We start from the raw sequence: 4165 nt of genomic DNA, 5'->3' as shown, positions 1-4165 counted from the left end.
ATCATCGTTGTTATCAGGATACTTGCGGTAAGTTTTCTTGATTTAACCCAATCATTACAGGACCTGGTTATCTACACACAGTTACAGTCTTCAATTGGATCATATTTGCTTCGATTATGTCCGGAGTTGACTGTAATAATACTGCAAAAATGGTCACTTCAGATTAATATTTCGGGGTATTTCGGGCAAATCCTAATACATGCAAATAATTATGACTGAAAATAGTTTCCAGTAACTAGGGTATACACAGTCATGGATATATAGGGCTATACAAACATCTAATGGTTACACAAGGGTATTACAGATGATAAATGGTGCATAATTTTTAGGTATTTAGTACTACGTTAATACTAATATATATAACTTATAATAATATATATAAAATAATTATATTGTGTGTTTATTTGTTTTAAATATTTTTTAAATGAAAACTCCGGAAGCGCATTTGTAAGTACAGATCAGCGAATGAAAGAAGAGAAAACATGCAGTGTATTAAAAACGAAGTCAAAGATTTTGCCTGTTTCAAAGACATTTTATTCAGTTTCAATTTATATTTCTTAAGTTTCTTGAAAAATTACATTAATTTTAATTGACACAAATGTAATCCCATAGTAAATGAGTAAAAACAGTACAGCCACGGCTCCGGTTCTTCTTGTGTACGCTCTAGAACAAAGTAGAAATAACATGTGTTATTAGAGCATATTGATGCAAACATAACAAAAATTGGCGACGAGTATAAAGTCCCACTGCCACTATCGAGCTGTCGGTCGAGAGAAAAAGATGGCCCTGCAGAGTTTTGTTCCAACCCTGCTCCAATACACATACCATGTAGTTTTCAAATAAGCCTGGAGGACGTGATTAGATGGATCATGCGCGTTTAATTAGGGTTTAATCTAAACTCTGCAGGGCTGTGGCTCCCCGGGAACTTAGTTTTACACCCCTGGCCCAAAACTTTTTATAGTTTGCATTAGCACAATTCAGTAACTTACCTTGTCCAGCTGCATTTTTTTAATATCTTCCTCTGAAACCCCACGATTTTGAAGAAAACTCCAAAATTCCATGTTGACGTTATTACAGTTGACTTTGATAACTGTTGACTTTAACAGGTTGCCGTAACAGGCTGCCGGGTTGGCAACCCCAAGCAGCTCAGTTACGGAACTCAAATCAATCACACTGACTACATCGCTTGTAGACGGATAAATGATGTTAGTGATTGCAAAGTCAGAGTCGTGTGTGACAGGCAAGTGCATCGGTTCATAAATCAAAGTGTCATCCAGATGGCCTACCATAGATTCACCTGTGTATGGGCCTATTATAACTTCAGGTGACTGAGGTAAGGAGTCAGTTGAATCAACAGAAATGATAGGAGTTTCACATTGTTCTTGTGGTTTATGCAATTCTGCTTGTGTCTCAGTATCACTCACATTAAGTTCATCATCATGTGGGATGCACTTTGTACTCAGGTAAAATCTTAGCATTCCCATTTTAAGTACTGTGTAGAGTTCTCCCACAGTAATGTCATCTTCAAGCTCTGATTCTTGAAAATCAAAAACATCATGATTAAAGTTCTCCCACAGACCTTTTTTGGACACTCCTCTTGGGAAGAACAATTCCTTTGCTTGACTTAAAATATCAGATTTCTTTGCATTTTTAGAGATATCAATGGTTCTAGTTCCTCCACCTGAGCGCTTCCTTACTTGTTTACCCTCGTGAAACCATCCTATCTCAATTTTTCTTGTTGTTTTCTCAGCCATCTTGTTGTTCTTCAAGTGCCGTCTGCGTTTTGTTTCGAAATTCTCAGAAGAATCTTCATCAGTTTCTGTTCTGTTGTTTATTCCCATCTTCTGTCTTAGCTTTTCAAGCAGAGTCTGTCTTGTAGCATGTGATTCACTTTTGTTGCCATTTTCCTTACAGAAGCGCCTTGCAGCAATCCTATCACCATAGATGGGAATGTACCTTGACAAGCTGTCATCATCAAGCTCTTGGATAGTAGTATCATCTATCTGTTAAAAGATATTAGAAATAAGATTTAGTAGATCCACAAAAAGGAAATGTCTCATAGACAACATTAATAACTTAACATTGAGTAAATTTAAATAAAAGTTTAAAAAATAATAATCAAAATATAAAAACATACATAAAAAGATAAATTAAAGGGTGGGGGAGTAATACGAAGAATAAAATCCGGATTAAATATTATTAAAAATAAACTACATTTATTTTATCAAGGAATTTATTCCTTCATTTATTTCCTGTTATTACATTATGTTATGTTTTTACTCTATTTTGCAAATGAAAATAGTTCCAATCAAAGCCACAGCAGAAGGTGTATGAGCAACCCACAACAGTGCCTTGTTACTGAATAAATCCATGGTATTTAAATTTCGTAATCTATTCATAAAAGACAGTCATTTGGCTTGTTCTGTAGTACCATTTGAACGAATCTTTTTAATGAATGACTGAATCAATCAATCATTAAGACAGATTAAGGCTTTTTTTTTCATAAAAAAAAAAAAAATCAAATTTGAATTTACGGATTAATACCATTTAAAAACCTTTAATTTTTATCACTATTTATTTATTTATAATATACATTTATTTTATTATATAAATGTATTGTAAATCCCATATAGAACCAGTTACACCAGATATGAATGACAGTCAAACACATTTATTAAAAGTAGCATACACATTGCGTGCAACGAACATATTGTAGTTTTTTTTTTAATCCTATTTTCAGTTAATGTTCACGGAGGACTGCAGGCCTGCAGAGTTTTGTTCCAACCCTGCTCCAATACACATACCATGTAGTTTTCAAATAAGCCTGGAGGACGTGATTAGATGGATCATGCGCGTTTAATTAGGGTTTAATCTAAGGCTGTGGCTCCCGTGGCTCCCCGGGAACTTAGTTTTACACCCCTGGCCCAAAACTTTTTATAGTTTGCATTAAGTAACTTACGTAACTTACCTTGTCCAGCTGCATTTTTTGAATATCTTCCTCTGAAACCCCACGATTTTGAAGAAAACTCCAAAATTCCATGTTGACGTTATTACAGTTGACTTTGATAACTGTTGACTTTAACAGGTTGCCGTAATAGGCTGCCGTGTTGGCAACCCCAAGCAGCTCAGTTCTAAATGGCTGAAATAGGCTGACGTTGTCACGTCACGTACAAAATACCTTGTTTTAAGGAGAAAAAGATGTCGTTTTAACGAGAAAAGATGTCGTTTTAACGAGAAAACATCTCGTTATTACGAGAAAAGATGTCGTTTTAACGAGAAAAGATGTCGTTATTACGAGAAAAGATGTCGTTTTAACGAGAAAACATCTTGTTATTACGAGAAAATATGTCGTTTTAACGAGAAAACATCTCGTTATTACGAGAAAAGATGTCGTTTTAACGACATAACATTTCGTTATTACGACATAATTGAGTAGAAAAAATAATATGTGTGTGGCAGCAATGCGTCACCGTAGCCAACTGACTTATCAGGACACTTCTCCCTTCAACTTGAATTCCTTCTAACTCACTTGATTTAATAAAATGACTAAACACCTGAGCAACTATAAGAAAAAGTTAAACTGAAACTGGGCAACCTTGCCTCACACCTCTTTTCAGATAAAAGCTTTGTGTGGTGCCTTGACTTAATTTAACTGAACTATTGCCGTGCACCCACATAAAGAGTTTTCATGGCATTGCTGAAATAGCGCCCAAACCCAAAACGTTCTAACCAATAAAAAATAAAAGGATGCTCGACGGTATCAAAGGCTTTAAATACAAACATGTATTTTAGATTTTTATAGAAATATGACAATCACATTGTCTCTCACAGAGATCGCGCTGTCATAGTGTTTGAATTATTATGTGGACATAGTGTTCATGCATAATTTAAATACATAATCACATGAAATCAGATAAAAAATTAAATATTTTAGAAGAGAACCCAGCATCACAATTGTCTGAACCAATGAGCATTAAGCTGTGTCGTCAGTCAGTCGTTTCCCATCATGCTTTTGATCAGCAGTCGGTGGAGAGCAACTTGCGCTCGACTGCACAGTCCGACACAGCCGCCTCGCCGTCACGAGAGTTTTTTGGCACACGTCAGCATGACATCAGAGCAAGTCGGACATAACTCGGACACTTTTCTAACCGGCATGCATCTCACG

This window comes from Sinocyclocheilus anshuiensis, unplaced genomic scaffold, assembly GCF_001515605.1.
Source record: "Sinocyclocheilus anshuiensis isolate Anshui unplaced genomic scaffold, SAMN03320099.WGS_v1.1 scaffold3302, whole genome shotgun sequence".
Taxonomy (NCBI): domain Eukaryota; kingdom Metazoa; phylum Chordata; class Actinopteri; order Cypriniformes; family Cyprinidae; genus Sinocyclocheilus; species Sinocyclocheilus anshuiensis.
Note: the sequence above shows the minus strand (reverse complement) of the source record.